This window comes from Gorilla gorilla, chromosome 16, assembly GCF_029281585.2.
Source record: "Gorilla gorilla gorilla isolate KB3781 chromosome 16, NHGRI_mGorGor1-v2.1_pri, whole genome shotgun sequence".
NCBI lineage: Eukaryota > Metazoa > Chordata > Mammalia > Primates > Hominidae > Gorilla > Gorilla gorilla.
In genome coordinates this window covers 95,325,112-95,337,431 of record NC_073240.2, presented here as the reverse complement: position 1 = coordinate 95,337,431, position 12,320 = coordinate 95,325,112, and the positions used below count along the sequence as shown (strand labels likewise).

The 12,320-nt window shown below is 39.8% G+C and overlaps 1 long non-coding RNA gene across 1 annotated transcript; it reads right to left on the bottom strand.

Moving 5' to 3' along the window:
* Positions 1–1,356: 1,356 nt before the first annotated feature.
* On the bottom strand, positions 1,357–6,469 carry LOC129527274 (uncharacterized). The gene is made up of 3 exons (XR_008672252.2): positions 5,549–6,469; positions 3,270–3,332; positions 1,357–1,428 (listed from the first exon to the last, which is right to left on the bottom strand). It is a non-coding gene; the product is annotated as an uncharacterized lncRNA (long non-coding RNA).
* Between the last annotated feature and the right edge of the window lie 5,851 nt (positions 6,470–12,320).

Here is a 12,320-nt window from a genome sequence, read left to right as displayed (position 1 = left end):
TCACCATTTACAAAAATTAACTCAAGGTGAATTAAAGACTCAAATGTAAGACCTTAATGTATAAAGGTCCTACAAGAAAACTTAGGAAAAACTCTTCTGGACATTGACATAGGTAAAGAATTTATAACTAAGACCTCAAAATTAAAACCCCAAACAGACATATGGGGCTTAATTAAACTAAAATCTTCTGCACAGCAAAATAAATAATCAACACAGTAAACAGACAATGAACAGAATGGGAAAAAATGTTTGCAAATTATGCCTCCAATAAAGGACTAATATCCAGGATCTACAAGGAACTGAAACAACAGGAAAAAATAAATTAACAGGTGGGTAAAGGACATGAACAATTTCTCAAAATATACAAGTGGCCAAAATAAGTATAAAAAAATGTTCAACCTCACTAATCATCTGGATATTGTAAATTAAAACCACAATGAGATAATCGTCATACATAAATCAGATGGCTATTATTAAAAAGTCAAAAAATAGATGTTGGCAAGGATGCAGAGAAAAGGGAACACTTATACGCTGTTTGTAGGAAGGGAAATTAGTACAACCTTAATGGAAAAGAGTATGGAGATTTCTCAAAGAACTAAAAATAGAACTACCATTCGACCCAGCAATCCCACTACTGGGCATCTATCTAAAGGGAAAAAAAATATTACATTAAAAACTCACCGGCCGGGTGCGGTGGCTCACGCCTGTATTCCCAGCACTTTGGGAGGCCAAGGCAGGTGGATCACCTGAGGTCGGGAGTTCGAGACCAGCCTGACCAACATGGAGAAAAGTTGTATAAATAAACATGTTAACATAAACAGTAATGTCTACTAAAAACACAAAAGTAGCCAGGCAGGGTGGTGCATGCCTGTAATCCCAGCTACTCGGGAGGCTGAGTCAGGAGAATTGCTTGAACCTGGGAGGTGGAGGTTGCCGTGAGCTGAGATCGCGACATTGCACTCCAGCCTGGGCAACAAGAGCAAAACTCCGTCTTATTAAAAAAAAAAATTACCTGCTCTCATATGTTTATTGCAGCACTATCCACAATAGCAAAGTCATGGATCAAACTGTGTCTGTCAATGATTGCTTGGATACAGAAAACGTGGTATATATACACTATGGAATACTACTCAGTCATAAAAATGAATGAAATCATGTCCTTTGCAACAACCCAGATGGAACTGGAGGTCATTATCCTAATTAGAATAATACAGAAAACAGAAAATCAAATACAGCATGTTCTTCCTCTTATGTGGGAGCTAATAATGGGTACACATGAACATAAAGGTCAAAGTAATAGATACCAGGGACTCCAAAAGTCGGAGTATGGGGTGGGTATGAGGGTTAAAAAACTTACCCGCCAGGCGTGGTGGCGCGTGCGTATAGTCCCAGCTGCTCGGGAGGCTGAGGCAGGTGAATTGCTTGAACCTGGGAGGCAGAGGTTGCAGTGAGCTGAGATCAAGTCACTGCACTCCAGCCTGAGTGACAGAGTGAGACTCCTTCTCGAAAGAAAATACCTGCTGTGTACATGTGAACTATTTGGGTGATGGGTACACACCAAGCCCAAATCTCATCATTATGCATTATGTCCATGTAACAAACCTGCACATACACCCCTTCAATCTAAAATAAAAAATAAAATGAAACAGGATTGTTCTGGACAAATAGTAATTGCACATTCATCAAAATGTTTTCTGTGCTGCATTTGGCCCAGAAGATTTTTTTTGCTACTTATCACCCCAGAAGGCTATGAAATGTCATCCAAAGAAGCAGCAGAGACTGGGCGCGGTGGCTCACACCTGTAATCCCAGCACTTTGGGAGGCCAAGGCAGGAGGATCACCTGAGGTCTGGAATTTGAGACCAGCCTGGACAACATGGCGAAACCCCGTCTCTACTAAATATACAAAAATTAGTCAGGTGTGGTGGCACGTGCCTGTAATCCCAACTACTTGAGAGGCTGAGGCAGGGAAATTGCTTGAACCCAAGAGGTGGAGGTTGCAGTGAGCCAAGATCGTGCCTTTGTACTCCAGACTGAGCGACAGCTCAAAAAAAAAAAAAAAAAAAAAAAAAGAAGCAGAAGGCATCTGAGAAGCATTGCAAGGACATGACTAGAATCCTCAGTTCCTGTTCTTTCTGCATTGCCCATATGAGCCCGAGTGATTCACTCTTCTCCTCATTTCTCACAGGTGTGGTTTGCAGATCTTCCACCATCCCCTCACTACTGGGACGAGCTGTGATTTAGCAAGGCTAGTAAAAGTCTGATACCCAGAATATGTGTCCTTAATTGTCCCTCCCAGGCCCAACCACAAATGGATTCTCATCTCTAACCCGGGGATGCTTAACCTCATTATGAAGCATCGGTGACACTTTTGCCATCATTTCTTTTTTCTGATGTTTTTAAAACCAGGATTTATAACTCGCAAACAGGTTTGCTCTTAATGACTTAATCATTCAAATGCTGTTTTGGCTGAGGATACTTCCCAGTATGTGATAACCAGGGCTGTCTTTATTTGCAGGATCAACCAAATGTTGTTTTGATTTAACGTGACTCTCGCATGCAGCATTGTACTAAATACATGTCAACTGACTGGCATATCATAGGGACTGCCTTGATAAAGTTTGCTTATCATCTGACATGTGAGAGGGCTCAGTTGGCTTTAGATTTAAAGTGCCTACTTATCTGCAGGTGACAGCCATCGAAATCAAGTGTGAGGTGCTGAACAAATTAGGGCAGTGGCTCTCCAACTTGAGTGTGTATCTGCATCACCCGGAGGGCTTGTTAAACCATAGATTTCTGACCCCCTGCTCCCAGAGACCCTGATTTATTAAGTCTGAAAAGGGACTTAGGATTTTGCACTTCTAACTGGTTCCCAGGTGAAATGAATGCTGCTGTTCTGGGGAACCATACTTTGAAAACCACTCTCTTAGAATTATTCAATAACAGCATCACTCGCCCAGTGTGACCACAGCAATTTTTTTCCTCCTTTTGAAAAAAATCAGCAGTCGTTTCGTTTGAAGACAGCAAACTAAATGATGAGTTACATGTATCATTTACTATAGTACCAGTTTAGTAGTGGCACCAACATTCTGCAATATCATGCAATTTCTGCCAAGGTTGCTTCATGAATGAAATACAAAAGCTGAATGGGCAAATTAAAGTCAATTCGAATATTTGAGAGCTTACTCTGAGCTAGGCACTGTGGTATGAACCCAAAAAGAACTAAGACCCTGTTTGCTTTTAGGAAAACCTACAATGTGGAGACCTTACCTTATGGGTCCTCTGAGAGTCACACTAGTAAAATCCTCACACAATGGATGGGAGTCACACAAGCTGTGGGAGGAAACCAAGAGATCATTAAGGACCATAGGGGCAAACAGTTTGAGAACATTTGACACTGAATCAGTATGACACGTTAGCAAAGGAGACAGGTGATAATATAGAAAACAATGCCCTGATCCACTGTATCATCTTCTGTTGGGAGAAAGAACACATGGACAGAAGAAAGATGGCCAGCACAGACGAGGAAATTCAATAACACTGACTTCCTTACTCTTCCCATAGAAGGGTCTTCTCTGCCTCTAATAGATAAGGCCCTACAGTAGAAGTGGATCCATTTGAGAAGCCTATGCTGATGCTAGTAATACATTTTGTTAATTTACCTAGTAATTCCCACCTCTACCCTGATTCAATCAGACTTCTGACCATACTAGTGTCTGAGCATGCCAGTGTATAATTTGTTCATAACTTGCCATTCTGCTCACCTTTTAAAACTTGGTGGAATTGGCTATCATCAGAAAGCATCCTTAAGAACTATATGGTCTGGAGTACTTAGAAAATTGATTTCCTGGGCCTGTGAGGCTAAGAACCAGAGTCTAGAATGTGCTGACCTAGCTCAATGTGCAGAGGTGGCAGGTAGACTCAGGTGGCAAGTTGGCAGCTGGCCTGCAGACTGATAATGTCCCAACCTGCCTTATGCTTCTTGAAAATGAAACCCTATTCATAAATTGAAAGAAGACACAGACACAAATAGCGATAAGCATCATAATGGATGTTTACAAGTAAGTGATACAGGGGCTCAACAGGAGATTCAATTGTTTCAGAGTACCTGCAAAGACTTCACATAGAAGATAGCATTTGAGATGTACTGAAAAGGACACAACAACTCTCTATAGGCAAAGATGGAGCGGTTAAGGTCCCAGAGGGACCAGTCAAGCTCTTATAATTCCATTTGCATACTACTTGGTTAGGACAAATGGTTATTTGGCCAATGTCATGCTAGGTTCTGGAGGACTTGGAAAGCTTTCTGCTTGAGGGCTACTGGTTTTATCATGAATGATCTCAAGGGGTCTTTTCGAATGCCTGTATTTTTCCTTGATCACACCTCACTCCAGCATGATTTGGAGTGAGGCAGAGAAGGAGAATCTACTAAGAAACTAAAAATTATACAACTCAGCTGACTCATTTAGGAAATTGCAGCCACATTCCAGGAAGTAGATATAACAGGAAAGATTTTAACTAGTAACAGATGCAGATGTTCGTTCTTTATTATATTTCCAACTACAGGAGTTCAAATATGCTGATAGGTCCCTGGAGGTTTGTGTCAACTTAGAAAAAGCACAAAACCATTCATTAAATTTTTCTGGCTTAATTTTTAAGAAATTTGGGGACCTCAGCTTGGATCTGCTTTAAAACCAAGACTTGAAGTGTGGGATTTGTTGGAGAAACAATTTCCAAACTGAATGAAATTCTCAAATTCTTAAAGGATCTTCTGAACATTTTATTTGGCATCTTTCATCATTTCTAGAGGAAAGTAGTGTAGACAAATGGTTAAAAACCTATACTTGGGAGTCATACTATCTTGGGTTTAAAACCTTGCTCTACTACTTTCTAGTTGTGTGTACTTGAGCAATTTTCATAACCTTTATGAGCCTTGCTTTCCTTATCTATAAAGTGGGATCATAATAGTACCTCCCTCAAAGCGTTGTCAAATTAATTAGGGTACTATATACCTATTAATAACTACAGTAATTATCTGGGGGAGAGGGAAGACAGCTTGAGATGGCTGTGTGATTTTGAGCAAGTTATAGATATAGGCTTGCTAGAGCTGACAAGGAGCCGAGGAAGCTTTTGGTTCAATTTACAGATAATGAAATGAAGTTCAAGAGATAGCCAATGTCACGGAGATTCTTTATACCTGGATGAAGACCAAGATCATAGTACTGAGCAGGATTCTCTTAATTGCTCAGTACCCATTTTGTTAATAGCCTACCTCTTCTAGAAAAAATGCTTGGGTTTTTTAACACTACTATGCAAATTAACTTGGTGCAGATTGATACTGTAACTGCCCAGGGGGTTCTTCCTGTCCACTGAATAAAGAAAGACCATGACATTATAGTGGAGAAAGAGTTTAGTAGACAAAAGGCCATCCACGCCACATGGGAGATAGAGTTCGTACTCAAATCGTGTTGTTCAAAGCTTGTAGGTTAGGAGTTTTTTAACGGCAGTTTGGGAGAAGGGGTGGGAATGGCCAGGTAACAGGTGCTTACTGCTGATTGATTGGGGCAGAGATGGAATCATAGGGGGTTGATGCTGTCCTACTGCAGGCTGAATTGCTTCTGGGTGAGGCCACAGGAGTGGGGTTGTCGGTCCAGATGCAGCCATTGGGTCCAGGTGGAGTCGTAGGGGTCAGACATGCAAAAAAACCTGGAAAGAGATCTCAAAAGGCCAGTCTACAATAGCGGTGTTATTTGCAGGAGTAATTGAAGGAAGTTGTATATCTTATAACCTCTGAATAATTTCTGCACTTTAGCAGGACCCAGGCTCCTCTCCTTCCCTCAGCCTGGAGGCCTCCTATTAGTTTTACAAAAGCAGTCAAGTTTTGGGCAAGGCCTATTATCATTTAAAATGAAGCCTAAATGTCTTCCAAAGTTACGTTGGCCCTGTAGCCCAGGAAGAGTTAAGGAAAAGGCAAGATGGAGGGTGGGTTAGCTTAGCTTACAGTTATAATTTTCTCACTGATATAACTTTTGTAAAGGCTGTTTCAATACCCTAAAAATCCACAACCCTTGTCGTATTCCCTTTCAGAGCCCTTCAGTTGCTCTCTTCAAACTTTCATCTCTTCTTCCCACCCACCCTAAGCACACAGTTGTAAACAGTTGTACTTCCAGTGTGTATTTCACACACACATACAAAATGCTCAATCCATGAAACCTTTAACTTTATGCCCTTTTCATAAACTATTCTGCACTGGTTTTCCTCTTTGCCTCTTCTCTTTTTGCCTCATTTGCCTTTCTGAACTTTTCATCTCTTTTCCATGAAGGAGGGAGTAGACAATAGGGTCCAATACTGGAGCGAGGATCTAAAAACTAAATATTGGCTGTTGGCTTTTGTGTTCTGGAAGTCTTAGTTTGGTACCCAATTTCTTTATCTTATTTATTCTGCCACCGTCAGAGGCATTTGAACCAGAGTGACTCCATCTTTTTTTTTTTTTTTTTTTTTTTTTTGAGGCAGAGTCTCGCTCTGTCGCCCAGGAGTGACTCCATCTTGAATAGGGGCTGGGTAAAATGAGGCTGAGACCTACTGGGATGCATTCCCAGGTAGTTAGGCAGTCTTAGTCACACAATGACATAGGAGGTCAACACAAGATATAGGTCACTTTTATCAGACCTTGCTAATAAAACAGTTTGCAGTAAAGAAACCAGCCAAAGCCCACCAAAGCAAAGATGGTGATGAAAGTGACCTCTGGTTATCCTCGCTGCTCATTATATGCTAATTATAATGCATTAGCATGCTAAAAGACACTCCCACCAGTGCCAAGACAGCTTACAAAGGCCATGGCAATGTTTGGACCTAACCCTAAATGGTCTTAAAAGGGGAGGAGCCCTCAGTTCCAGAAATTGCCCATCCCTTTCTGGGAAAACTCATGAATAAGCCACCCCTTGTTTAGCATACAATCAATAAATAATCATAAAAATAGCCAGCCAGCAGCCTTCAGAGCTGCTCTGTTTATAGAGTAGCCATTCTTTTATTTCTTTAGTTTCCTAATAAACTTGCTTTCACTTTATGAACTTATGGAATTCTTTCATGAGCAAGGTCCAAGAACTCTCTCTTGCCGTCTAGATTGGGACCCTTTTCCAGTAACACCACTAACAACTGCTTTTGCTAAATCATGGTGTTACCTCTGCAATCTTACAAACACTTCCTCATCTGAGTAGACTACTATGAAACATTTGATGCTGTTGGCAACCCCTGCTTCTCTAAAGTCCTCTTCCCACTTCATCTATCCTGTTTTCTTCTTACTTCTCTGGCTGCTTGTTTTCCATATCGGCAATAAGGCTGTTTTCTTTTTTATCATTCATGTGTTCACTGGAATAGAACTATTCATTTCCTCCAATAACTTTTCCTTTGCATTCACAACTTGGCTAACAGATACAAGAGACCTAGCCTTTGGCCTATCTCTGCTTTTGACATGCCTTCCTTAGATAGCTTAATCAATTCATGGAATAATATGCAGCCATGAAAAGGAACAAGATCATGTCCTTTACTGGGACATGGATGAAGCTGGAAGCTGTTATCCTCAGCAAACTAACACAGGAACAGAAAACCAAACACAACATGTTCTCACTTATAAGAGGGAGCTGAGCAATGAGAACACATGGACACAGAGAGGGGAACAACACTTACTGGGGGCTGTCAGGGGAGGGCAGGGGGTGGGGATGGCATTAGAAAAAGAGCTAATGGATGCCCGGCTTAATACATAGGTGATGGGTTGATGGGTGCAGCAAACCACCATGGAACACGTTTACCTATGTAACAAACCTGCGCATCCTGCACATGTACCCCAGAACTTAAAAAGAAAATAGTGAGAGATGTAGTACTCTTCCTTTCCCTCAAACACTTAATTGACCTAATTCCAATATTGTTATGTCTCAAGGAAGTAGGAGGCCTGGGGAGAAGGAGACAGAGGGGGCAACAACCCCCATCATAATATGCACACCATTCATCAATCACCTTTGCTGTCTTATATGGGCATGGCTTGTGGCATCTCAAAACAACTGCAATAGTAACATCAAAAGTCAGTGATCATAGATCACCATAATGGATACAATTATAATGAAGTAGGTTGAAATATTGTGAGAATTGCCAAAACGTGACACAAAGACATGAAGTGGGCAAATGCTGTTAGAAAATGGTGCCAATGAACTTTCTCAATACAGGGTTCCAACAAACCTTTAATTTGTAAAACAAACACACACATACACACAATATCTGCAAAGCAAAATAAAGCGATGTCCAATAGAACAAGGTATGTTTGTACTCATTGTAAACACAAGTTGGATATTGTCTCTCTCTGTGCAAATGCCCTGTGGCTCCTTTACATGATGAAATGTCCACTTTTTGGCAAGGTCTACAAGCCTATGGATGTGGTTCCTTGCTCCTTTGGGTCGTTTCCATTATTGTTTGCCAAAAACATAGTAGTCCTTATAGATTCTCAGAAATGGCATGCTCCTGCATGCCTTGGTACCATTTTGCATTTATTTTCTTTACTTAGAATGATATTTGCCTTCCACTCCCACATGTCTGCCTTGCAAGTACCTGGATCTTTCTTTATACATAGTTGACTCTTGAACGATGCAGGGGTTTAGAGGTACCAAACCCCTTGCAGCTGAAAATCTGCATATAATTTTTGATTCCTCAAAAATGTAAATACTAATAGTCTGCTGTTGACCAAAAGCCTTACCAATAACATACAGTTGATTAACAAATATTTTGTGTATGTGTTACATACTGTATTCTTACAATAAAGTATGTTAGAGAAAAAAATGTTATTAAGACAATCATAAGGAAGAGAAAATATATTTGTTGTTCATTAAGTGGAAGTGGATGTAGATCATTATAAAAATTATCCTCTTCATTTTCATATGGAGTAGGCTGAGGAGAAGGAAGAAGAGGAGGGGTTGGTTTTATTGTCTCAGGAGTGGCAGAGGTGAAAAAAAAAATGCACCGGTAAGTGGATCCATGTAATTCAAACCCGTGTTGTCAAGGGTCAACTGTACGTTTCTTGAAAGCCACTGTGTTCTCACTGGAGAAAACTTGTGGGGATCCCTCTTCTGCTACCCTTTGGACACTCTCACATAATCTAAATTGCCTTTCTTACTTTAATTGCATGCTTGTATCTCCTCATTTAAGAGTGCACATCTTGAAGCAATGAGGGCTCTTTAATTTGAAATCAAAGCTAACTCAGCACACTGCACCTAAACACTCAGCAAATTTTGAACACACAAATAAATATAATCTAGTGCCACTAGCTGGCATATTACCCAGGTTCATGAATCAGAGTGCTCACCAAGTCACCAAATGGGTTCTTAAAAATACAGATATTGGAGATCATCCCGAGACACACTTAATCAGAGTTTCTGAGCTGGAATCCAAGACATAGGTTTCTGACAAGCACCTCCGTTGATTCTGAAGCAGCCAGCAGAAAACATTTGAGAATCATTAATCCAAACCATTTCAGATGCATGATTGCGTTCTCTTATTCTCGAAGATAACTGGTTCTCAACTCTCTTGGGTACAAATCTGCATTTGCTTGTAGCACCAAGATTCTATGGCGTCATAGACATTGAACTGGTAATGTTGCAGCTATCCACAGATAATTAGCCACTGTTAGTGTCACGTGTGAACCGTTTGGTGGATATTTCCACAGTCAAGTTAAGTTCCGGGCCTTTGAGCTCTTTAGTACATGTCATGCTGTCTTAGAATAGCCCACAAGATGGCAACATGATTTCATGAAATGGTGCTGGGGCTATTTCACGGACTTAGCCACAAGGTGACAGCATTGCACGGTGTTCTGAGTTGACTAGAAGGCTCCAAAAACTACTGAAGACTGTTTTTCTAATTGAAAAAGCCTTATAACCCAAGTTGATTTAAAAGCAAGCTTTACTTTCTCAGAATTTTCTAAAGGTGACTGTTTAAAAGATCACATCCACTATGGGATTTGTGTTGTTTCAGGTAAAACAGTATATCTCTTGACAGGTTAGTACCTGAAATGTGAGCAGAAATGTTTTTATAGGTTTGCTTTCTCATAAAATGAAAAATTTCCACGAAGAGGATGACACAATCCATCTTTGTCAATGGTTAATGACTTCAGATGAGGGCTAGATGCAGGCTTTGAAAGGTTTGTAAGGTTTGTAACGATTTGTAAGGCACAAATCCATTCCCCTAGGGTGCAGTCCTTCAGGGGACCAAGGACACCAGGAGCTGGAGGCCTCCTGTAAAGCAGCCAGCAGCACTTGCCCGGGGCTCTGACCATTCCCAGGCAAGACTATGGGTCAGCCCTACCAGAGTCTCCAGATTTTTAAGAAGACTGGATATTTTCTTGTGGAGTTTCCCAGATCTCCAATATTGGCAACTAACACCAGTAATTTACAGCAGGACAAACAAAATACAACTGTGAGCCAAATTCAACCTCGGCCTGCCAGCTAGCAGCTTCTGTATTCCTGGAAGAGTTAGGAAGACCAGAAGTTGGGCTGGAGGGGGTCAGAAGGGGATGACTGGGGGCCAGGACGGCAACAGTTTGCCTTTGGTTTTCTCCCGGGAAAAGTACGTTTAAATAATCTCTCAAACACTCATCAACGTATCAACGTAAGAGAACACAGATTTCGATGAAAGTATTGTTTTATTCAAAGGAGTCTGCAAAAGAAGTATCCACTATTTGAATTTTTAAATAGTATTAAAACATCTCCTTAGATTATTTTTCTTGGCTTTACTGGTGGGGGAATCATGCTTCTACTTGTGCCATAGGAATATTTTCATAAGTAATAATTGACTTAATATTTCTATGTGACTCATTTAATTTTTTGTCTATATTGGAAATTTGTCATTTTTCCTGATTATGAAACTAATACACGTCCCTTGGGGACAGGAAGTGGGGGGACCTCAAAGAATATATAAACACTTTATAAACAATAAAAAGTAATTAATATTCCCTTGCAATGCTCCCCCTCTCTCTCATCATGGTAAAAACTTTGTGTGTGATTTTTCAGACTTTTTTCTGTGTATATAAAAACACATCGATATGAGATAAATATGCAAATCTAAGTTTTCATGGTTTTGGGGTTTTGTTACAAAGACATATAATACTGGTTTTTAATTTATCTTTTCACAAAATAGTATCATTGATGAATTGATTGATGTATTGATTTGATTATTCTTGGAAATCATTATCCACAATAGACAGAACAGATCTGTGTTCACATTGGAGCCCCACCATTTACCGGTAGTGTTAAATGAAATCCTCACCTAGTTTGTATCTTTAATGTAAATATTTCTGGTATTTCACAATTAAGCATAAGGCTGGCTTTGGTTTAATACGTATAATATTTTTAACATGTTGAGCAAGTGTTCACCTATCTCTATTGAAATAAAATGATTAATTTTTTTTTAAATTTTAAACAAAACTTTATTTTTTTATGCTTAAAGTAATTGTTATTGTTTTTTTTTCTTTTTTTATTATTATTATAGTTTAAGTTTTAGGGTACATGTGCACAATGTGCAGGTTAGTTACATATGTATACATGTGCCATGCTGGTGTGCTGCACCCACTAACTCGTCATCTAGCATTAGGTATATCTCCCAATGCTATCCCTCCCTCCTCCCCCCACCCCACAACACTCCCCAGAGTGTGATGTTCCCCTTCCTGTGTCCATGTGTTCTCATTGTTCAATTCCCACCTATGAGTGAGAATATGCGGTGTTTGGTTTTTTGTTCTTGCGAGAGTTTGCTGAGAATGATGATTTCCAATTTCATCCGTGTCCCTGCAAAGGACATGAACTCATCATTTTTTATGGCTGCATAGTAAAATGATTAATTTGATTTTAAATTGTGCATGGCCATCAACTCATTAAATGCCATCTTGATGTCTGTTGAGATATTTATGACTTTTTCTTGAACTTTCAATATGGTGAGTTCTTTTAATAAATTTCCTATTGAGAATCTATTCTTGCATCTTGGTACAAACTTTTCTTCACTGTAGCATATTTTTCTTATAATGTTCTGCTCAATTCTTTGATAGGATGTGAGACTGCACCAAGTTTTATTTCTTCAGTTTTTAGGCAGACCTTCTATGATTTGGTATGATTATTATGCTGGCCTCACAAACAATGATTTTGGATGTTTTTCTTTTGCAATGAAACATTTAAAATGGCATCAGCATAACCTTTTCTTTAATAATGTGAAAGGAATTTGTATCAGTGGGCCTGGTGCTTTTCAGGATATAAAGCTCTTAGACAGCTTTCTTAATTTCTTTAAGAAATTTCT